The sequence below is a fragment of the Adiantum capillus-veneris genome, chromosome 18 (assembly GCF_014529385.1).
Source record: "Adiantum capillus-veneris isolate H3 chromosome 18, ASM1452938v2, whole genome shotgun sequence".
Classification (NCBI taxonomy): domain Eukaryota; kingdom Viridiplantae; phylum Streptophyta; class Polypodiopsida; order Polypodiales; family Pteridaceae; genus Adiantum; species Adiantum capillus-veneris.
The window spans coordinates 81010082-81035955 of NC_140948.1; positions in this window are offsets into that span (position 1 = coordinate 81010082).

Consider the following 25874-nt stretch of genomic DNA (forward strand, 5'->3'; position numbering starts at 1 on the left):
TTGTTGATGGTTCGGGTGGCTGGTGTGAAGTTAATGCTGCTAGAACTGGTGTTTTGTTGATGTCGCGTTCGTCACTTTTGGGGCTGGTCGGGGCATGCCTTTGGTGTCTTTGTTTGAACTGTGGTCGCTTCTACGTGCTTTTGGTTGTCTTCTTTGTTGATGTCAAGTTCCTTCATTTTTTTCTTCTTCAAGATTGTGCGTGCGTATGGCGTGCATCTGTTTGTTTGAATGTGTGCGTGTGAGTGTAAGCGTGTGTGTGAGTGTGTAAGTGGGTGCATTTTAATGTGTGTATGTGCTATTGTGTGTGCGTAAAGCGTGTGTGTGTGTGTGTGTGTGTGTATGTGTGTATGGAAAGAGTGCGAGAGATTTTATTTAACTGAAAGAGAGGGAGATGGAGAGAGCGAGAGAGAGAGAGTGTATGTGTGTATACCTGAGTTTGTGTGTGGTAATGAGAGTGAATGAGATGTTATATATATATATATATATTAAAAATTCATGGCTCGCCGACTACAGAGAACGAGAGAGAGAGAGAGAGAGAGAGAGAGAGAGAGAGAGAGAGAGAGAGAGAGAGAGAGAGAGAGAGAGAGAGAGAGAGAGAGAGAGAGAGAGATTATTGTTGCGCCTTACGGGCTGCAGAGATGAGCTGGAGAGAGAGAGAGAGAGAGACAGTCAACGGGATCAATAGAGACATGGAGTGGATGAGGGAAAGGGTGAGGGAGAGAGAGAGAGAGAGTGAGCTTTTTCTATACGCCCTCTTGGGCTAAGAGAGAGAGACAAATAATAGATGAGAGGGAGAGTGTAGCTGAGGGAGTGGGTGGCAATAATGGAGGGGAGAGAGGAGATAATGGAGGAGAGGGAGGGAGTTGTGCCAAGGGGAGGCACGGGCGGGCGGGCGGCCCACTGTAGGAGCGCAAGGTGGTTGGTGGAAGTAGCAAACAGGAAAAAAACATTTTTTGGTTGTATTTTTTATGCTCTCTGAACGCGGTCAGTTCCCTCGGCCTCGTCTCCAAAGGCTGGCCATGATCAACAATTTCCAGGTGAGCTAGAGTGCGGTGTGGCTAACCCCATGGCATTAGCCCTCCCCCTAAAAAGGTTATGGCATTAATGCCTCTATCTCATTCGTCTGGTTGTTGTCATTGGAGGTGGAGGTTGATGGTGTATCCTCATCAGGAATGTCGATAGGTGGATTTTGATCAAATCGTAGAAAATAAGGTTTAAGCCGCTATCCATTGACTCTGGTCTTATGAAGCTTACCATCAGCTTCAATGAGCTGGTCACTCCTATTGGCATATTTATTTCTAATGATGAAAGGGCCTTCCCATCGGAGTATGAACTTCTTATCTTTGCGTTTGTCGAAGTGATTTCATAGCGGAGCACCAACATGCCCTTCTTTAAATATTTGTGCCAAAGATGTTGATTGAAACTAAGCATCTGTGTTCTGTCTGTGCCGCATAATGATTGATTGCTTCTTCTCTATCTAGTTGTAGTCATTCCAAGTCAAGGATGTGATCTCTCAAATGCATGTTGGGTCGTTGAAAATGGCTTGCTATCACTCTGAGACTTGCTATTTGCACCTCAATAGGTAAGATTGCCTCCTTACCAAATACCAAATGATATGGGGTGAACCCCAAAGATGTGCGGAATGAGGTTCGATAGGCCCACAAAGCTGGGAGTAGATACTTATCCCAATCCCCAAGATGATTGTTAACTGACTTGGTGATAATTTAACAAATCATTCCATTCACTTTTTCAACTAGGCCATTAATTGAGGGTAATATGGTTAGGAGTGCCTCCTTGTAATGCCTAGTTTTTGCATTAACTCTCCTACCAAGTCTGCTCTGAAACCTGGCCCGCTATCAGAGATGATTTCTAATGGTGTGCCAAACCTGCAGCATATGCATTAGGAGAAAGATGGACTCACTTTTGGGCCTTTCAATTCTAGAGAGAGAGTGGCGCTCGACCAATGAGGAAGAGGCTAACGTTACGTTGAAAATCAACATTTTGGAGTCAAGCTCTTTTAAAAAAAGGGAGGAAATATTATTTTGGTTCATCAAATTGCACAATTTGACGCTTTCAGGGCATAAATGTTGTAAGTCGTACTAACTCTGTACCGAGGAATTTTAGAACTTTCATTGAAGACTCTATCTAATATCTTTGTTCCCGCCCAAATATGACTTTGAGTAGCTCTACTTCCCTCTCAAAACTTCTTCCCTTTTTCATATTTGCGCTAACCTTTCTGTGTATTCATTCTACTGCACACCATGTCTACTTATCGAAGGCCTAGCACTACCATTGACTCTGTTAGCATTTTTAGCAGTTTTACTACAGACGATCAAGCATGGATTCCATCTCGAATAACTATCGGAAGTTGGGTTCTACTGCAAACTAGGAGGAGGAAGAGGAGGCAACGCAATGATTTTGTGGAGGCTTTCAAGGGTCAAGTTAAAGAGTTTAAAGTGTGTGCACAAAGCAAGAGGGTGAAAGAGGTCCTCGTACAACATGCTTTCCAGCATGCAGACTTAAGGTTGTAAACATCTCCTCCAAGTTTTCCAAGGCATCGACCCAACTGTAAGTTATTTCAGCATCTCGCTTAGTGCATGATTATATTTGAATATTAAGTGGTGGATATCATCTTTGGTATGTTTCAGATATTTATCCATCGAATAGGACAGATTGGAAACCAATTGAGAGCATAGTTGGGATTTTTGATGCTTTCCATGCGTTTATTGGTGAGAAAATGTACCGAGGAAGACAACACAAGGAACTTGCAGATAATGGAATTTTCTTTTATGATATTTCATATGTGGAACCGAGAACTTCCATTGGTTGGGGTCGTGTAGCTCCTTTGTCACTTCCATCCTCTGACAGCAAGGATTGGTCCTTGCCTGCTTCGCAAACTAGTGAAAGCTTTAGAAATAAGTTGTTTCAGGATATACAAAATTCCCTCAAGTATTCAATTGCAACAAAAATAGTTCGGCTCGCACTATTTATGCCTCTTGAAGTGTTTGTAGATTTTTTCTTCGATGAGCAAATAAGAACTACCAACAATGTTCATTTGCAAGTCTGAGAGCTGTTTGGACTTTTTAGATGATAATTGGGATAGGAAACAATCACAGAACAAAATATGTATTTTGCAAAAGAAGTCCATAATTTGCAAGTTCATTATAAGCTCTCAAAATTTCTTAGTATCGTTTTACTATATTAGATATCATCTTCTTAGTGGGAAGCTTATTCCACTCGACCAATATACAGAGAACAACCTCGAGAACAAACCTTTATCAATGGAGCTCTACTTTCGAGACAGCCTACTTACTGTGATGGAGGCAATGTCAAGCACAACTCTTCTACTACTCAAGATAGATCTTACATGGGAAGAACTTCCACTTTTGCCGGATTTGTATGCATTCAGTCTCAACAATAGAAAGGTGCTTACTAAATCGATAAATTTTGATTGTCTTTGATACATTAAGACAGAATCTAACTTTTTCTTCTTTTCAGATTCCAAGGCGCAAGGAGAAAACAACATTGTGCAAGGAGTCACTAACAAATACACTTCACTTAATTGCTTCCACCGGAAGCTAGGTCACATACCTTGTGCACGCAAAGAGCTTTGATGCCATGCAAACCATGATGTACTCTTCAAAATCACTAATGCAGAGACATTTTTTGGCAGTCAAACAATGTTTCAAAAATGTACATTTTCAATATTTCAAAAATGTACATTTTCAATGTTTCAAAACTTTACATATTGTGTTGTTTCTGTCAAGATTTATACAAGTAAATTGCTCCCTTTCCCTGCTACTGTCCTATCCCCCGGTTTGTGCCACTCGTCCCCTGTCCTCTCCCCCAGTTTGTGCCACTCGTCCCTTGCCCTTTGCTCCGGTTGTTGCTATCTCTGCCTCTGTGGACGCTGGTCTCAGGCATCCTTTCACGTCACTCGAAATCATGGGCCTCTTCCATGGCTTCCCATGCTTCTTGCACCTACGAAGCTTCCTGCTGTTCTTGCTCTTGCCGTCTACGTGTAGCCCATTCCTCTACTTCTACGGCGTCCGCATAATATTGATTTATTGCTTCTTGCATATAGCGAACTTCTTCATGAGTCTGATTGTGGCGTTGTGTCATTTCGTTAATGCGAGCCTCTTCGAACTCCTCAGCTCTCTTCGCTTCCTCTCTTGTGCATCTGTTTACCGAGATTATAATATGTTGGATGGCCATTACAGAAAAATGTCGCACATCGTTGGGGTGTAGTTATGTAATCGAAGTTCCTGTAGAAGCGTGATACAGACATTTGTTGCTTCATACATACGTTGCAGCAAACAATAAAACGGCAGATTACTTATGTTCGGTACATCCATAATTTGATTGATGAGCAACGGGGCATTCAAATAGGTTCGCCAGCCACCACAGCTATAGTCATCAGTCTGTGTGAGCACGGTTACCCGTTTGTGCCGGATTATATTTCCTAGATCATGTTCTAACAAAAGATGCTCTACACAGCATACAAGTTTTTTCGCGGCACTACATACATAACCACTTGAGTCAGCAACACATTACAAAGAGACACTTCTTTCCAAATGTACCCAAATGGGCCTTACGTTTTTACACGACCATGAAATGCCCTGCTTTGCCCGGAGTTTGCGTAGTAAACAATCTTAGCTTCCATGTCAAATAACATCAGACTCCAATGATCACTATAAAGACACAATCAAAGATGAGGAGAGATTCTAAATGCAACATGTTTTTTACAAGGCAAGAAAATACTCACGATTGATTGTATGCAGTGACGAGAAAGCGTGCTAGATCAAAGTTGACTCTGCTAAACCAGTTCATCACACTCAAAAAGGAAATTGAGTTGCTCTACAGATAAGGCGACATCAGCGGATCTATTACGTATACTTTGTCTTGAACCTCAGGGGGCAGAAGCGAGACAGCGTGGCTAACATGAACAAATGGCAGAGATTAGACTTGAGGTATTTTAGCGGGCTGTCACTGCCACAAACCCGTGAGTCAATACCGAGAAAGTGGGGCAGCTATCGAATTCCATCCGCCACTGACTCTCTTGGTATTGACCCATGTCTTAACAGTAGTGAGTCATTATAAAGAAAAACTTGACGACTGCCGCAAAGACATGCATCAATACCGAGCAAGTCAGTGGAGGATTCCAATTCCATAAGCCACTGACTCGCTTGGTATTGACCCATGTCTTTAAGGTAGTGAGCCATTATAAAGAAAAACTTGACGACTGCCGCAAAGACATGGGTCAATACTGAGCGAGTAGTACCACTATCCAATTCCATAAGCCACTGTCTTGCTTGGTATTGACCCATGTCTTGGTAGAAACCCATTTAATGAACCAAACGTGACTTTTAAAGAGCATGAGAATTACCAGAAAGCAATGTTGACAACCTCATTTGTTGTGAGCGAATCGGTGAAACTCCGCATGCACCGGAAGTCTTTATGATCGAGGTTGAAAATGCAGGCCTCCTCTGACCTTGCAGGCAACTGTATCTGCGCATGCAGAGGCGCTGAGCTCAACAGAACTCTCAACTCCTCTTCATTCTCTTCGTTGATTTGCTCTAAAATAATTGACTCATCTGATACGTTGGATGGACCTTGTGATGCATAGCCTTGCCCTTGCCTTTCTTGAGCTGGCTCCCTGGTTGCCTCAGGCTCCTCCCTAACAGCCTCAGGCTCCTAAGGCTCCGGATCATTTTCCTTCGATATTGGTTGCTCCATAGATTCCTCAAGCTCCACCTTGACCTGCTCTTGCCCCTCATCATCCCTTACTGGTTGCGAATCCTCCATGACTTACTGATTTTTGTGTCTAGCTAGCTCCTCGATAACTGTCTCTATTTCTTCCATGACTGCCTCGGGGTCCACTCTGGCTTGCTCATGCCCCTCTGCGGCTATCTCAGCCTGCCCATCTGTGTCGTTTCTCTTGACCCATGATCGGGTCCTTCTGCTGTTTGTTTCAACCCTAGACGGCTCTTTCTGTCGTGCACGAGGATGGAGAGGGGGGATGTTGAGAATATCCATGGTTCTACTATCCCGGATAGGCACTAGATGAAGTAGCCCATCGTAGCAGAAACGCAGCCTATGAAGAGTATCAAATCCCGCGGAATGATAGTGACGCGGTGTGCATGGGCAGCGAGGATATATCCATCGCTGAAGAATTCCACGAGGTAGTCTCTTCAGCAATTTCTTAAAGGCAGAGTAGTGCACTACTGGCCCATCGCATGCCGACTCTCCACTACTCCCAAATCTCCTGCACTACTCACTGGAAAGGGAGACGTGGAATAGCAGGTTGCACGTGTCGTTCTATTCTGTGCAGCTCTTCAGTACACCTCTGTGCGCCTCATATCGGTGTCTTCTTGCTTGAGCATTCAAAGATTCACATGTTTCCTTCCTAGCCGTGGCCTTTACACGAGGCATCTCTACAAATAGCATAACACCAAAAGACAATTCATTTGTTAGCACAAGGGACTTCAGATTTCAGAAAAGGTCAGTACCAAGCAAATAGGTGCATAGGAAAGAGTTTGCCTTCCCATATTCGCTTCGTAGTGACCTCAGAAAATAGTAATAGCAGACATGACTTATATTTTCTGAGGTCAGTACCAAGCGAATAGGTGCATACGAAATAGTTTGCCTTCCCTTATTCGCTCGATAGTGACCTCAGAAAATAGTAATAAAACACATGACTTATATTGCATGAGGTCAATACCAAGCGAATAGGTGCATAGGAAAGAGTTTGCCTTGCCTTATTCGCTCGGTAGTGACCTCAGAAAATAGTAATAGCAGACATGACTTATATTTTCTGAGGTCACTACCAAGCGAATAGGTGCATAGGAAAGAGTTTGCCTTGCATTAATCGCTCGGTAGTGACCTCAGAAAATAGTAATAGCAGACATGACTTATATTTTCCGAGGTCACTATGGAGCGAATAGGTGCATAGGAAAGAGTTTGCCTTGCCTTATTCACTCGGTAGTGACCTCAGAAAATAGTAATAGCAGACATCACTTACATTTTCAGAGGTTAGTACCAAGCGAACAGGTTTGCATCCCCTGCAACAAAATACCTTATTCGCTTGGTAGTGACCTCAGAAAAGTGTACAAGCAAGCGGACAGGTTTGCATCCCCTGCAACAAAATACCAATGCGAAGGAGACGTTTAAATCCATGCGGTCCTAACTGTCATGTCATTCCCTCCCATCACCTCCCCTAATCTTGGGGGAATGGTACCATTGATTCTCTCTCCCAAGTTCACCTCTCATGAAACCGCATGGCGGTACCACCCCTCACAGACCACCCACTCATAAGCCAGAACCCAGGCTCTGCTTTTTAGGCATGTCCATCTATTCTATTTAACCAGCAGTTGTTTCATAACCTCCCTCAGGGTTTAGCAGAACAACTACAAGAAGCTTAGGATAGTGGTGATGCCTTTCCAAGGTATACTCCCACAGCGCCAGCAGCACCGTATCTCGGCCCTCCTCATGAGGCCCCCCCTTGGCCCTCCCCCGATGTTACCCTTAATGTTATCGACCGACACAGCCTGGGAGTGGCTGCTGTCAACACGGTAGTCAATTCTCAAGGTAAGCCACTGGTAATTCTTTGATTTCTGCTCCCAATTTCCAAGCTCCTAGTTTAAAGAGCTTATTTCCTAAATGCTCTGTGCAGGATGCTAGCCTGAAGCTGCAGCAAATGCTGATCATCAGGCACAGGGTCTCAATCCTTAAAGACTCTCTAGAAGCAAGAAGGCTTGAAGACATGCAGCGATTGCTCGTTGAGAATGGCTCTGTAGAGGCTATCTTTAATTGGCTACAGGAGATGAAGGATGAAGTGCTTGAGCTAGCCAGTAAATATGAGGAAGCAATTAACTTTGCCAACAGGATTTAGGAAGAGATAGTCTGGCTGTGAAGGAAAAGGACTACATGGTTATTGCAAACCCTAAACCCCCAGAAATTAGTAGGCCACTCTTTGTAAAGTTTGAAGTGTTTTCTAACTCAAAACCCGATGTTAAGTTGTAATTTTGTTTCTTTCTTATAAATTCAAAACGCGTATTTGGCAAAAAAATCCCTAAATCCACAACAAACAGGGTTTACCTTCCCCTTATTTGCTTAGTATTGACCTCTGTACTAGCAAACATCACTTAACTTTTCTTTTGGTCAGTACCAAGCGAATAGGGCCCTTCGGACTAAGTGACCTTCCCTTATTCGCTTGGTATTGACCAAGGACGATGGTCAGTACCAAGCAAACAGGTGCAGCAAACAAGGTTTACCTTCCCTTATTCGCCTAGTACTGACTACACAAAATACAAGTGCATAGAAGGGTAGTAAGTAGAATACCTCTTCACTGTGTGTAGAGTTCCGCGTCACTGAAGCACTACAGAACAAGATTAAGAGAAGGAGGATGCGTGAGAGTAAGTGGTGATGGAGTTTTCTTACCGCGTAGCGTCGATGGGGGTTGAGTTAATTAGAATGATGCACAGTAGAGGACGCGAAAAGAGGCAGAATAGTTGAAACTTGAGATGTTTGGCGGGGGTACTGCCTCAACTTAGAATGCTTACCTCGGGGAGGTTGACAACTTCACTTATGCACAAGATTGTGGTTGGTAAATCGTACTGCATGGAAATCTAAGACCATTTATTACTGTTTTCCTTGTGAGCGCAGCGTACGTGCCTTTTTGAGTGACCGTTTAGGGTCAGATAGACGCCAATCGCCCTTGCAGTCGCCATCTCCATCTCCAAGTGGAACAAACAGATTGCCGCTGCCTTTGCCTTTTCTACGCTCTTCCCCTTGTCTAGCTCTTGTGATCCTGTGTTTAGAGTTAGACACTGATCACCCTTGCATTCGCCATCTCCATCTCCAAGTAGAACAAACAGATCCCCATTGCCTTTTCATTTTCAGCGCTCTTCCCCTTGGCCACTTCTCGTGATCCTGCGTTGAGAGTCAAATGCCGATCTCTCTTGCAGTCGCCATCTCCATGTCCAAGTAGGAAAAAAAATCGCCGTTGCCTTTGCATTTTCTGCGCTCTTTCGCTTGGCCACCTCTCGTGATCCTGTGTTGAGCGACCTCCACTGGGTCAAGTCCTTTGCTGCCGTGTCGCCATCGCCATCACTACCTTCTAGTTCAGTGGCCTGCGACATCACCATCCAACTCGGTGCCATTGGATATTGTAGAGACAGGTTCTTTCTCCCTGCCTCTCCCCTTCCTTTGTTCTATTAACTGTGTGCGCACTGAAGCCACTGCGTTAGGGTAAAATTAAAAGTCTCAAACCACATGCATGGTTGGAATAATTACTCCTTATGTGATCGTGCCTGAGTTTGGGCATAGTGAGTGAGTAGGCCTATAAATCTATCACTGATAACATTAAATGCTCTGTTCTTATCCACCTATTCCGAATGCTTGGGTCACAGGACAGAACCAAGCGAATAGGGCCCTTCGGAGATTCTTGGGGCCCCTACTCGCTTGGTTGTGACTCAACTAACATCACCTCTTATGGCATTAGCGCACGGGATAGAACCAAGCAAATAGGGCCCTTCGGACATTCTTGGGGCCCCTCTCGCTTGGTTCTGACTCAACTAATGTCACCTCTTATGACATTAGCGCACGGGACAAAACCAAGCAAATAGGGCCCTTCGGAGATTCTTGGGGGCCCTACTCGCTTGGTTCTGACTCAACTAATGTCACCTCTTATGACGTTAGCGCACGGGAAAGAACCAAGAGAAAAGAGACATTGAGGGGTACTCGAGGCTCAATATTTGCTTGGTTATGACACCAAATAGTTTTGGCTTGCTTTTTATTTTAGTCATGGGGATCATAGTCCTAGAGACAGACGTGAGCGAGGATACATGTGAAGAAAAACTATTCACGTTCTTATATAACGCCCGTGCTCATCACCGTGCACCAGAACTATCAGGAATGTTCAATGCAGAGTTTTCTATACAGAGGATTATAGATTGCTCATTTAAGTACCTACAAACCCATTTGAAACAGTATGAGGCAGTCACTTGTGACAATTCCATGACAGTTGATGGCATGAGATATGTGCACCCAGCCGACCTTGACCCTGACAAGAGTGCTTCAAGGAGACTGAATCGGTGTCTAGAAAAGTGTCCCTCCGATGCACTGCTTTTACAAGACAGGTGTATGAAGCACTTCAAAAAGTGTCGCTTAGTGGAATTATACCATGGGTTTGTCTGTTACTTATACTTGCAGACGGATGGTGAGTCAGAGACTTCCTAGTCAACAACTTTCGGTAGTTGTCCATTGGCGCCGGAGGAAGAGGTAGAGGATGTGGAGGTGCAGCTCGACCCAGAAGAAGAGTGGGTAGAGGTACTAAAGGAAACATTTGATGCGGGCTTAACTCTTGTTTCTCTTGCGGATGGAGCAATAGGGTGCAAAAATTCCAAGTAAGGAAGTGACTTTGCCTCTGAATTGTGCTCCCAGCTTTGCTATGGAGGGCGACACCCACTATGTTCTGCTCATAGATATCATGCATGAGCTCAATATACGGGAGGACTACTGCCTAGCGGCAATTGCAATTTTTTGTGAGGCAGACATGGGGTTTGTGGACGATGATGGAGTGGACCAACATCTTATTTTGCTGACACAACTGTCCGTGACTCACAGTTCACTTCAGGGTAGCAACAAATGATCAAAGATACGTTCAATGAAGTGAAGTCCAGAGAGGCCAATTTGCCAACAGATGAGCAGTTTGAATCGACAACAAAACAACTCGGCTTGGAAAACATGGGTAGGCACGTGGCACCCAAAGATCAGGTAATGAATAGTTAGTCTATTCACTTGTGGGGGAGGTTGATGCTGGAAATGGACGAGAATCAGATGGTAACTTTTGTCGTGCATTCAGATGGTATTAGAGATGGCCCAATGATAAAATATCATGATTATGTTTTTTGTTGCCAGGTGCTAGGGTATGACGATAATTTCCTTAGAAGAGCGGGAGGCTCACGGAAAGGGCTTGTCACTAGAGTCCAAGGCAAGGATGTGGCGTTGTCTCACTACATCGGGCATTTCAACCACAAAAAGGTTTGTAGAAACAATTCAAGTACTTGGCAATTGTACTCATCTCATTTACGGCCCATAAATTCATTACAATTTTTATGTAGATCATAATATACCACGAGGATTACTCCGATGACAATGCAAAGTTCCCACTATTTGCAATGAAAGCTATTACAAGATTGTGTGGTGGGCACCCCCTCCCACTAAACGTAGAAAGACTAATTCTGATTGAGAAACAGTTTGCTCTACGCGTATTTGGCATTGGGCATTGTTGCCAAGCACTCAGAGCCCCCTATTACATGTCCTATACAGCTCAGGCTCTGGCTGTAGGGGTTGAAGACCCAAAAAGCTTAGATCCATACAACAAGTGGTTGTTTTTGAGGGAAAGAAGACGCCTGATGCCCGTGGGGATGCTGCCATCAACAGAGGAACGAGCTCGTCTACAGAGCTTGTACATCGAAGAGGTACAAAGTGAGGAATAAGGAGGTGCATCGAACAGGATAAAAACAACGGGCTTAGGTCCATCTTCTCTCGCTCCTAACTCGTGACCGTCGCCACCTCACATGGAGCTCCACTGCATTTAAAGCTCCGCAAGCCATCTGTTTCTTCTCTTTGCGGATGTGTTGTAAAGACCATGTAATTTCTGAACTCTTAGGAAGTTCCTTCTGCCCGAATTAGTCGTCTATAAGTCCATTGGTGTAACTCTAATAGGCTATTGGACTTTTCTTTTCCTTGCCCATGTCTAGTGTGCTTAAAATAACCTGTTCTTGCCATGTAGTGGGGTTTTTCCATGCCTTGTGTGGACCATATTGATAGTGAGCCGTATGTCTTGGAAAAATATGGACCATGGTTGAACAGTATGTGCTGCATTGAAATAAAACAAAATGGTCAGTAGAGTAAAATTTAAAATTTTGTTTTGTATACGTAGAATGCCAACCCACCATATAATGTGTGATATGTTGCCCACCCCACCCTGTAAGGTAAGCCTTTTTTCAATCCAGCAAGGCTGCTTGAAATGATGGGAGCTTACTTTGGTCCCAAGAATGCTGCTCACATAATGGAAAATTTTATCTAGTGATTTCTACACGTTCGCCTTGTGATTCTGGATTGCCCCACCACCAGCATTGTCTTTAACCACTTTATGTAATTGTTTCCATTTGTTGAATAGGTTTCTCATTTCTTCTCTATCTGAATCTTTGAGGCTAAACCCAAGAAACCTTCTTGCCTTCACTCCGCCTATCGATGATTTCCTCAGTACCTTGTACCGACTTTGAGACATCTTAGGGTCCTCTTCGATTTTGACATTGCCTCCATGCAAACCAATGTCTGAGAGCACACCCTCTAATGCTTTGATCACTCTTTTTGACTCACTCTCTGGCTTTAATGTCCATGCAAAACATATGTACAAATGACCCACCTTTTCAATTATTCGATAGAGTGCATGAAGTGTACAGACGTGAACTCTACTCAGAGGAATATCAAGCACTGGTTTAAAAGTTTTATCTTGAAGATGTTTGTTGGGAGCTCTATTCCATTGCACACTCTCAAGTGATTGTGTATCAGCCATGCAATATAAGCATGGATTTGCCACAACTGCTCCGTGTGTTATGTTGTACATACACTTAAGAGTCTTTAAGTCACCTGCCATGTGCCATTCCACTGTGTAGTCACCAAATCCTTCCACTGAAAGAACGGCTCCGTTTTTTGTTCACTGATGATAGAAGGAATTTGGGTTTGACTAAAAACCCAATCGAGGATTTCAAAATTTTCCTTATCAACCTGCAGTGAAAAAAAAAAACACAAAATCAACAACCAAATAATCAATATTTTTGTTATCATAGAGTGAACGAAGTATACCTGAAATGATCCTAGAGTTAGAATCCATTTTCCTATATTCCCATGGCTAGGCTTGGAAAATCCAAAGATAAAATCCATGGATATGCTCTCCCATGGTGAATTAGGGATTGGCAAAGGTTGAAGCAATCCAGGTTGCTTCCCTCTATCATTCTTTGTCTTTTGGCATACCACACATTTTAAAACATACTCTTGTATGTTTGCTTTCATGGTAGGCCAATAGAAATATGTTTCTATCCCCTTTAGAGTACACTTTATCCCTCTATGCCTCGAATAAGGAGGAGCATGAGATTCATACACTACTTTCTCAGGTAGTGAGTTAGTAATGCATAGTCTATTGCCATAGAGAAGATAACCATCTTGTAGGGTAAATGGTTCTTCTTTCTTTCCTAGTGCAAGGGCTGAAATATCACATCTCTAAAATTGGGATCAATAGCGTACTCATCTATCATAAAAGATAGATCATTGTGAGTTGCTATGGAAACTACATTCACTCTTGATCATCTTGAGAGTGCATCGGCTACTTGATTATGCTTGCCAGCAATGTGAGCAATGTGAAAATGAAATTGTGAAAGTAAATTTGGCCATCTCATTTGTTTGTCAGAGAGCTTGGTCTGCGTCATGAAGTACTTAAGGATTTGGTGATCCGTGCGCAGAATCAAAGGAGTCCCCAATAAATAGTGCTTCCATGATTCTAGAGCATGTACAAATGCTAAGAGTTCCTTCTCTTATATGCCTAGAGCTTGCTTAACAAGGTTAAGAATTCGACTTTCATACGCTGTGGCGTGCCCTTCTTGGAGCAAAACAGCTCCAAGGCAATCACCATAGGAGTCGCATTGGACCTCAAATGGCTTTGAGAGATTCGGTAGTCTAAGCACAGGTTGAGAGATAACCTTTTCTTTAAGCTTTTTGAAAGCATTGTTCTCCTTGGTGGACCATATATACCTAACATTTTTCTTTGTTAGGTCATGTAATGGTCCCGCAATTCGTGAGAACTTTTCTATGAAGCGTCTCTAGTATGCACACATACCTCTAAATATTCTTAGTTCATGCAGATCCCTTGGATTAGGCCATCCTTTTATTACCTCTAGCTTTGATGGATCCATTTGAGAGATACCCCTCCCTAGGGGTCTAAGCACATAATATACAATTTACACTTTTATACAATTTTCAATATACAATAGAGTTGCGAATCATATGCTTAGGGGAGGAGTTCTCAGCGCCCAACCAAGCATGGAGTTTAGGCCATGAGCCAGACTTCATCCAGAGGTACCTAGTGACTAGTGCTAACCCTGAATGGATGAAAGCGTACTCAAGAAAAATATAACATTGTCGAGGGTGGATACATGTGTACATCGCGTTGCGGGAAGAGAGAGAGATATAGAGACAATATAGTGGAGCGTGAAATAGAGTGCACAGAGACATGAGAAGATGACAACAGAGAATCTTTAAATATCCATCCAAATGGAACATGCAACCATGTATCAATGCAATGACAAAATTTGGGTATACCATTACATCAAAAATTTTATGAAAAAATAACTAGCAGAGCACCGGACCCTGTGTAGGGATCAATCGGTCCACCCATCCACTTCAGCTCTACTATCAACAGAGAGAATTTTACTTTTCCGGGAGCAAGCCAAAACACCTCCAACCTACCTAAGCTAGACATAGGCTGAGGCCGCTTCACCTCCCTCCATGAACTCGAGCTCTGAAAGAATCTCAAATACCAGCAAGTGGTAGGGTATCAACACCAACCATACTCTTTGATGCCCAGCACCGGGTGTTTAGGCAAAGCAAAGGAAAAATCCCCAGTGCGTAATCCGTGTAGGTCATTCAACCCCCGATGCACTAACCGTGTTGATGAGCCTAACAAAAAGAAGAATACCTAGGCAACACCCCAGATCCAGCAAACCCCCACGTCAGCGACCCTTTAGTCTAAGGCAAGCGATGTAGGTGATCCTAGTCTTGTAGAGATGATGCCATGAAAAACATAACACATGAGTCCAATCACAATAGCACTTCCCAAATCCACAAACAATCCTTTTGCAAACAATTAGATTGTACAAGGTCTCTACCCTTACACGTCTACCATAAACCATCTTGATCACTTCATGATCCAATCAAAAAACCATAAACCATAATCCAAACACATCACAAGGGTGAGCACTCCACCCTACTTTCGTGAGGCACGACCAATCTTGCATAACCACTTTAGAACATAACATGGCTGTAAAAATTTTGGCAGCATTTTGGTAGCATAACCAAATCCAAAAAACAAACTTAAGCCACACCGTCTCTCACCATAAAATTTCAACCATAATCCATGAGGGAATCTCAGCCCTTTACCATAAATCATAATCACACTGAATCAACTCCCAAACTTGGAGTTTGATACATCTCCTACAATCAATCGGAGTCTACACACATGTGACCCTTAAGAAGTGATTCTTTCATGCATACAAGGAGTTCGACTAGCAACTAATCATGATATTAAAATCCAATTTTTGACAACATCCAACTATGCAAAGTTGATGCATCACATTTGCACTTTATCACTCTAGCACATAGAGCTAGTTTAACCTAGAAAGGTGGAAAGCAATCATAACCATGCATATGAGGCATCCACATTAGTCCATGAGCTCCCATACGTCATATGATAACATTCCAACACCATAAACATGATCCAAAACAACTCTGACGTTTAGGTGAACCATAAATCATAACTTCACACATATGCAAAATATAATTTTTTGATGGGAGCATGCAAAACATGCAATGAAATCATTTGACCTCAAATCAATGCATCAAGTTCAGCTCCATAATATATACTATCACTCCATCACATACCTTTGACCATATGGTACTCACACAACAAACGGTAACCTCAAAAGAAAGTCACCTTATTCATATCTGCCTACTCGGTTCACAATGTTTAACCATATACTCCCACATAAGTTTATGGCCATCTAGTAATTGAAATCAACTCACCAAAACAAACCATAAAATATATCAAAAAATCTCAATTAACTCACAACGTCATATGGTATCCCTCTTTGATAGCACTCCTATGCATGCAGGTAAAACTGGTTATAGAGTGATTAATTACTCGCATTCCCAAAGTGATAACGGAGGCCTAAATTCATTTATCATCAAGTTTCATCAAGCTTTTCAATTGGTTAAGTTTTTCACATGACACCAAACAGAAAAAATGCTCTAAATGATGTGTTTTATTTCTAATATAAAGGGTTCGGACTGAATCATAACAGTTTGTGATTTATGACCAAAACAGTGTTCCTATCGTCTCTATGACGTGAAATAAAAAGTGATTTTTATGCACGTACGTGATCATAAACATGTCATCTAAATAAATCAACATGCTAGACATGATGTAATCATGAGGCAACTTTATATGTATTCGGTTAATTCATACATGCACTCGTGTGCGAAAAACAATCACAGAGAGGGTGACTACGCAGAAAAACCACATATAAAAAGGTGATGACTATGGAGTTTAGGGTTTCTTACCTTGTTTTAGAATTGATTAGGGGTTTTCAAAAGGCTTCTTGCTTTGCCGTAAGAGAGCGGTGATGAGAGCTACATAGAGGTATCCGCCATGAAAGCTTCAAGAGAGCGCCTACACCGTGAAACGAGAGAGAATATAATAAGCAAGTAGAGAGAGAGTATCCTTCTTCTCCTTCCTCTCGAGAGAGAAGAGCTTATGGAGATGGAAATGAAGAGATTACACCACTCCGTATAATAGATACGTATAGGCTTGCGTTAGTAGATGCAACAGACGGTAGTTGAGAGATGTCTTGTAGGTAAGAGCTTGAGAAGATAACTCCGATGTCAAGGCAAGAGAGCTTCCGCGTCTGAGAGTGTGCCTGTCTGTATTCAAAATGAAGGGAGAGAGGTCTTTATATAGGCTCTCAAGACCAAAATCACAAGCTTAGAACAGAGTGAGCAAAGAGAGACAAGTTCACGCACGTTCGTGGCTTATAAAATTTTTTATTTTTTATTTTTTTGCGGACACGGATTTTGATACACGATTTAGAGCCTCTAGGAAGAGGTTTGGCTTCCAAGAAAAGAGCTCTAAATGAAGCTCCTCCTCTCTCTTTTCTAAAAATACTCTTTCTTTCCTAAAAGCAAGCCTTTGCTTTTCTGGTGGTCAACTCTCTCACTTACCATTCATTTTTTACATCAAATTGACCATCCGAGCAGTATCTAGCCAACTAATGAAAACCGTAGCTAGTTTATGCCACACCGTAATATTCCGACATAATTATGATTTCCCGTATTGCCCTAGCATAGTTACGATACCGCTTTCTATAAAATATTTTCCATAAAAATCTTGTTTGGTCTCGTTTTTGCTCCGGGTGATCATTTTTTAAATTCGGTGGAGACGCCATGTAGTATCTTTATACTTAGTTCATCATAAAAAGCACATTGCTTTTCAAAAACGCCAAAAAGCATGGAGAAGCTAAAAATAATAATTTTTTTCAAAAATGAGCCAAACATCCGTCTAACCTACTCGAATATGGAAACGACCTTGCTTTTCACTTTAGAACTTTCCAATATTGTCAATCAAGCACCTTAAGTCAAAATTTGGTGAAATAGATATTGAAAGTTATTTTTCTTATTTTTAGAAGAGACCCAAAAATTGGGGATCTTATGTCCTCCCACACTTGAAAAACTGGAGGTGTCCTCACCTCAACATGAATAACAAATGAGTAAGTCTAAAACCTTCTATAGATATATGATAAATTGACAATACTATTTCTCAATTATGATCCTGTCTTGGAGAGATTTTGGTTGCCATAGTATTAAATAATGTGGAAGAATTTGCAAGTCCAAATGGCACCGAAAGTTCTTCATTTTCTGCTTCATTTGTAGTAGTTGCATGGACAAGAACATTTGATGGATTTCCTCCACCTCGAGCATTCTAAGTTCTACTAGCTTGGGTGCCTCCTTGAGGTTGTTGATTTCCTCCTGAACGAGCTAGTCTATTGGATTGTACATTTCTTGTGAAGATTGGATTCCCAGGTCTGAAACTACCTTGGTTTTGTGGTGGTCTCTGGTTTGTATTAGGTCCAAATTGTGAATCTCTAAAGTTCCTGTTAGTTTCCATACTTCTAGCATCATTTTGTCTTGCAAGTTCATAATTCTTTGGATCATTAAACCAACAATCCCAAGACACATGGTAAGGGTCAAAAAAAATGAAGCAAAGGTGATCTCTTATTGCCCTCCTATGTAATATGGCTTTCGAGTCTAAGGATATTAAGATCTAGACTCATCCTTTGGCCGATATCGTTTATTACCAATTGATATTTGGAGCTCAATCGATTTACCCGTGTCAAGAACATCTACAAAATTTGTAAGGCGTCAGATTTGAAGTCTAGGATTATGTAGCTCTGACACGAATCGAGCTACCTTGACCTCTTGAGTCATCCCTGCTAGAGCATACTTGACAAGGGTCAAGAAATGTTGATAGTATAATGTTGGAATTAGGGTTGCAGAGAAACACACATAGCATGGAGAGGACAAAGGAAACTCAAGGCACACAATAGAGATTATGTTATTTGGTGTGCAATGGAATGATAGATAGCCCTAGAGTGATGGGTGTATATACAATGCACGGGGGGAAAAACCTCCTAAAGAGGTAAAAAATGCCCCGGCGGTCCTAGTCTGTTCACACACATCACTACCAAATGTATATGGTAACAAATCCCTCCTAGAGTGATGCGGTGAATGAGAGCTGGCACATGAGTAAAGGGAAGTGCCATGCCCTGAGGACATGATCAGTCCACAAAGGGGAGTAAGCCCAAAGCTTTGCGGAAAGCTTCGAGCTTATCACGAGACAATGCCTTTGCGAAAAGATCTGGAAGGTTGTCTTGTGTTGGCACATATAAGCCAAGCTGATCTCTCTTACAGAGAGCCTCTCTCTGACATAGTGGTAATGCACCTCAATGTGCTTTGTGCGAGCATGAGAAATTGGGTTCCTCGCAACTGCCAATGCGCTCTGATTGTCAGTGTAGATAGTGTTGGTAGTGCCATGTCCACCACCCAAATCAATCATAAGACTTCTAAGCCATACACACTCAACCGTAGCTATGAAGACCGCCCTGTACTCAGCCTCACAACTCGAAGTGTCCACAGTAGGTTTCTTCTTGCTCAACCATGATATACATGAACTGCAAAGCATGAAACAAAAACCACTTGTGGACAATCGTGTGTCAAAACAACCAGCCCAATCTGAATCCGAAAAATCATGTAAATCTGGTGGCAATGATCCCCCCTTGGGATAAAACAAACCAAGATGTAAAGTTCCATTAAGGTAGCAAAAAATCCTCTTGACAGCCTGCCAATGCTTATACCTTGGGCTATGCATAAATTTGCTGACCTGTGAGACTCCAAACTGAATATTTGGCCTCGTTTTGTAGACATAAATGAAGGAGCTAACAGTAGTTTGGTAAAGAGTGACATCAGCAGGATCGCCAGCATCATGTAGATTCAACTTCAAGCCTGTTTCCATGGGAGTGGCAATAGGTTTGCAATCCTCAACTTGAAACATACATAGCAATGTCTCTGTGTAACTTTTCTGACACAAGGCAATACCACCATCACACTGCTTAAAATGTATGCCCAAATAATGATGCAACAACCCCAAATCTTTCATCTTGAAAGTAGCATTAAAATCAGCCTTAAATTTAGCAATATGTCTCTCATTTGGTCCAGTGATCAGCAAATCATCTACATAAAGAACCACAATGAGAAGTACATCACCCTCACGATTTACATACAATGTGCTTTCTGTTGAACTGTTACGAAAGCCTTGTTTGACCAAATGAGTGTCAGCTTTCTCATACCAAGCACGAGGAGATTGCTTCAACCCATACAAAGCCTTGTTACATTTGCACACTTTGTCCTCTTGTCCTTTCTTGACAAAACCGCAAGGCTGCATTACATAAACTTCCTCAAATATGTCACCATTCAAGAAAGAAGTAACAATGTCTGATTGATGTACATCCCAACCAAAATGAGCTACCAATTCACATAGAAAACGCACAATAGGCATACGACAAGTGGGAGCAAAAGTCTCTTCATAATCTATACCTTTTTGTTGTGCATAACCCATTGCAACAAGTCGAGCCTTATGGTGATCAATCTCACCATCCGGCTTGTGTTTCAACTTGTAAACCCACTTTTTACCAATGGCCTTTTTGCCAGGAGGCAAATCACATAAAGTCCATGTGTCATCTTCTATAAGTGCATCATATTCTGATTGCATGGCAGCCATCGAATTTTTTGAATTCTGTGCTTCATCAAAAGACAGAGGCTCCTCAACATCATGTAAGCTAGACACGGCCAAAGCATAACAATCTGATACATAAGATGCATGGTGAGAGCCTAAACGAGTACGACAGACAAAGGTGCATCCAATTTATTGTCACGCAAAGTGTGCAGCACCAGCCATTTTGGCATACCTCTAGCTTGCACATTTTCAGCCCTTTCCTCATCAAGTACATCATGTACATTTGCATCAATAATAGGCTGTACATTTGCCTCATTGAAACTTACATTCATATTTACACCACTGAAAAGAGGCAACAAAGTGTCATAAATGTCATGTGAGTTTACATTGCTGTCTCTAGTACATGACATCAAGAGCTGAACAGAATCTTCCACAAACACTACATCCCGTGAAACCAAAATACGTTTTGTTTTTGGATGGTACAACCTGTAACCTTTTCTTTCAGCACTGTAACCAACAAAAATACATTTGAAAGACTTATCATCCAATGTTTTGCGATGTGTTCAATAGAAGGCTTTCTATCATGCCATGCTTCATATGGAGTAATAGACTGCAAAGCTTTCGTAGGACACCTGTTTAGTACTTAATTGGCACACATGATGGCCTCAAGCCAAAAAGAATGCGGCAAAGCTTGAATTTTGACCATACATCGTGCCATTTCCGTAAGTGACCTATTTTTCCTCTCAGTAATACCATTTTTCTGAGGTGTATAAGGCATTGTACATTGGTGTTTTATCCCACGCATAGCCAAAAATGCATTGAATTTATGAGACATATAGTCCCCCCTCGATCGCAATGGAGGGTGCCCATAGTACATTTTGAGATAGAAATTGTTTGAAGCACATAAAAACTTTGGACTTAGCTTTAAGCGGAAATACCCATGCATTCCTGGAGTAATCATCAATGAAAGTCACGAAGTAAAGGTAACTGCCCAAGGACAGAGTTTGCATGGGCCCACAAACATCACTATGCACAAGTTGCAACCTGCATGTGGCCCGAACTAAACCATCCTTTGGAAACTTCGAACACTGCATCTTAACCAAAATACATCCTTCACAAACATGTTTGACAGGTGCTTCAAGAGGCGGCAAAGAAGCAATATCAGATATCTGCAAACGTAGCAAATTGGCAAAATTAAGATGACCAAGACGTGCATACCAAAGTTTTGCATCTGAAATAGCCCTTGAATCTGCAACTACATTTGAAAAATTTTGTCCACTCTTGTCATACAAAGTGAGCTTATACAGTCCACGGCACAAAAGCCCAGATGCAACAATTTCATCACCAAAATTGAGATCATGAACTGTACATCTGTCATCCACAAATTTGACTACAAGTCCAAGTCTAGCAAATGCAGTTCCAGAAAAAAGATTCTTCTTGATCCCAAGTACATAGAGTGCATCAACAAGTGTGAAAGAATTGCCATTAGCAGTAGTAAGAACAATCTTTCCAACTCCCTGAACCGGATAAGAGGCATTGTTGTCACAAGTGACTGAATTCCCATGAGGAATACGCTCGAGAGAGGTCAACAATTCACAATGTTACGTAATGTGCTTTGGAGCACCAGTGTCAAAATACCACACATGTGAATCTACAGCAAAACTAACATGCATGCATCATGGAAAACAGGATTGTAAGTGCACTCTGCACTAAAAGCCCATTCTGCATCAACATTAGCATTACAGTCTCCTTTTACAGAAGACTCAACAAAGGCTGCATTTGTAGTGGAACCAGCATTTGCAGTGGAACCACCCTTTTTCTTCTTAGCATCTTTGGCCTTTAACTTAGGACACTGCTTGATCAAGTGATCATTAGCTTTACAATAATGGAAACACATCTTCTTTTTGTCTTTATCACCAAAATTGCCAAACGATGTGCTACTAGCAAAAGCACCATAAGAAGTGGTTGCATTGCTGCTACAACCCTTTCTTTGAGAAGCAATAAAAGCCTGTTCAACTATACACCGTCTAGTCCATTTTTTTCTGAAAAGTGACTCTTGCAATGTGCATAATGCATCAAACTTGAATCTTTTGGATTTCCTTGGGTCATAAGTCTCCAAGTACTAGCAAAAGTCTAGTAAGAATCTGGTAAGGCATGAAGAGCAGTCTACACAAGGGAATTGTCTGAAATGACTTCACCTGCATAAATAAGTTGCTCATTGATATCCTTGACACTAGCAAGGAAAGTGTCCATATCATCTTCCTCATGCATAATGTTCGACTGCAACTCTTTACACAACAATGCAATTTTAGCCTCATTGCGACTTGCATAAAGACCAACCAAAATATCCCAAGCGTGTTTTGCAGATTTTGTTGAACGGATAAGAGGAACAATGGTGCACTTCACAGACAACACAATCAATGCATGAGACTACGCATCCTTTATATCCCAACGAGCTTGTTCTGTTGTAGGAAAAACAACTCAAATAGTAACAATCCTTGTAGCAAGACCTGCAACATCCTCAGCATCGCCTACATCCTCAGAACCTAGGCATATATCAATGCCTTGCACAATATTCTAGAAGCCTTTTGACAGAAGAACGTGTTGCATCATATAAGCCCACATAGGGTAATTGTCCCCATCCAACCTATACTCAACAAAGCAGCAAACATCTTGAAGACATCTGTGTTGTTGTTAGCCATGGTAAATGCTGCAAACAACTGATGTGAAAACCACCCAAAAATAGGAGAAATGAAGCGGGAACAACACGTGCTATATAGCACAAGCCGTAGAAGACTGTAAGGCACCTGTTATGTAGAAAACAGAACTAAGCAAAAAATTCTGCACAAAATGACAAAATTGCGTGTGGAGACCTGCTAGCCAGCTCTGCAAACTCATGGTGCCCTCATGCTCTGAGTTTGCACTTTGTCTAACAACTCATCGTTGTGCTAGCACGTTATACACACCCCTACAATCACAGGTGACACACTACTTCACCTCATCTCCTTATTCTCTCGCCAGTGCCACCTACCATTGTAAGAAACCCACAACCTATAGCACCCGCAAACCCACAATTCAAATTTGTTGCATTCCACAGGTCGCTACGTAGCTGCTAAAAGAATTAGCATCTCTTTATTATCTACCTAGCCTCCTACTCATGCTCACCTAACCCCTCGAGAGCAGCGCTGCTACGGCTACACCTCCTCGCACTTCGACACAAACCCTAGCATCGGCATCCTCAGCATCTCCAGGTTGCACGTCGCAAACCACACCTGGGGTAATACCACCTCTGCACTTATGAGCGTCATTGCAGCTCTGAGCGGATCTACATCAACCCACATCTCCGCTGCATAAACCCACGCTGCTGCTAAATCCGTGCTACCGGGCAGAATCAACGCGATGGCTTTTACTGGCCACACTGTTGCAATATCCACGCGATTGCATACGCTGCTACATAAAATAGCGCCACTGCACATGCGGGTCACACTACACAAATCTTAAACCTCCCGCCAACCCTGATGTTAATCACCAGCAAACTTGTAACCTCAACTCTACAACTCGACAACGACGACTACATCGACGCACCTCTATAGCTCAACAATGACTGCAGTCACTCGGAGTAAAAAAACTCCGACCTTGGGCCTTTCTCAACAACCCACATACTTCCCAACTACCCTGCAGGGAGCACTCACCATGGAGGACTATGGATTTGAAGACTTTGCAAGAAACGTGCAACATCAAGATTCACCCTTTGCTGCCAGAGACCACCTCGCCAACGGAGAGCCAACAAATCTCCCAAGCCTTTAATAATAACCCGGAGCTTACCCTTAATGCCTCCAATACCTTTGACCACGGCATTGTGGACCCTTAAAAAATGATCACAGAGGAGCTCGAACACCTCCATGAAGAATCTTTTAACTTTTCTCTCAACCCACAACAAACTAGGATTCAAGAAGATGATGAAGAAGAAGAAGAAGGAGAAGCTAACTCCCCCGTCCGACTCAACCTTAGCCCAGAGGATAACTTCACCCCACGTGCCCCCACAAAACCTTACAAATGACCTCAATATAATCTTTGAATATCCCTCAACACCACAAAACCTAACCCACCTAACCAAAAGCCCTTACCTTCCACCTCTAAACTTGAACCCCCTCTCAACCTTGGCCATGTTTCTTCCCCTCCTTATATAGAACCCCCCTCCCTTCCCCTTGATAAACCAAAAGAGTTTGAAGAAATCCTTTCGTTCTCCTTTGTCGAATTTCAAAAGCTATACAAAAATAAGTGCAAAGCTACAACTTTCACCACCCACTTAGAAGAGCTACACAAGCAACAATTGGCCCCTAATAGTCTCAACATGAAGCCACCCCGTCTACAAATTGAAGACACACAAGCTCAAGCCCTTCTCAATGCTAAATTTACAACCCTAACCATCCAATACCAATTGGATTGCACCCAAGCCCTTATTGTAGCCAACAAACTTCTCCTCCAAAACCTCAACAACGAATTAAACAACTACCACACTAGTGTTTCCAACCGCCTTTCTAGCCTCACAACAAAACTCTCACTCATCTCTCTACCTTTGGTCTCTATCTCCGATTGGCAACGTCACTTGGAAAAATGGAAGGACTCTACTCTACAACATTTTCTCTTTCTCATGCAAACACATATAGTTAACACCCACCTAACCACCGTCAAGGATGAAGAAGCTAGGAAGGCTAGAAAGTGGACCATCACCTCTACCCTTGAGGAAATAACCCTTCTCCCCAAAGAAGAATCCATAAAGGAACTTGTTGAGTGGGAATTCTGCAAACAAATGAAACACCTTCCCTCCTCTAAAAATACCCCAAACAATAACCCTTCAATCTTTAACTCCCATCTCACCCTATCCAAATCACCCCCTATCCATCCCTCTTCCAAAGCTCCCTTTCTTCCACCTAGAGCCTCTCTCCCAAACAAGCAAACCAAGCTCGGTCCAGCCATCAAACCTAACAAAAATCTCGCTCATCACCCCTTCTCCCAAAACAAAGCTACTAAGACTAACTCTCCCCCAAGCTCTCCCTCTTTCAAAAAACATAAACTCCCTTCCCCACACTACTCCAAAGAACATACCATACCACCTAAATACCCTCTCAATCGCATCCATAATCTCGTTTCCCCTAAGCCTCCTCCACCTCTTCTGCCTACCTGTAGCCCCCAATCTATGTCATGTAACAACCTTCAATCTACTTCCCGTAATAACCATGTGCTTCATCTCAACCGCATCTCTTCAGTTTTGGGAAAAGGAAAAGGGAGGAGGGACTAGGGCAAACCCATCCAACCTCATGGGTGCATCTACGTTTTGACAAGCCCCCCCTCCTCCCTACACTATGAATGCTTAATACCTCTCCTTCAACTCCCTCTCCTTCAACTACCTCAACTACGACTTTGCCTAACTCGATGAACCTCCAATGCGACGCGACCGCGACATGCAAAAACTCAAGGAAAAGGAATAGATTTTGGCTCCCTCTTACCAACCCACACGAGTACAAACTCAAAATTTTTGGTAAGCAACCGACCTACTCTTTTGAAAATGACGTCTCTATAAACTTTGTACATAACCTCACCACATGTCCCCTTACTTTTAATGAAAATAAATGCTTGAACTTGGGTCTCAAGTACATCCCACCTCCTCCCAATCCTACACTCAAACACCTCCTAGAAGCACATGAAACCTTAGGAAGAATCTTACAACTTAAATATTTCTTCAAAA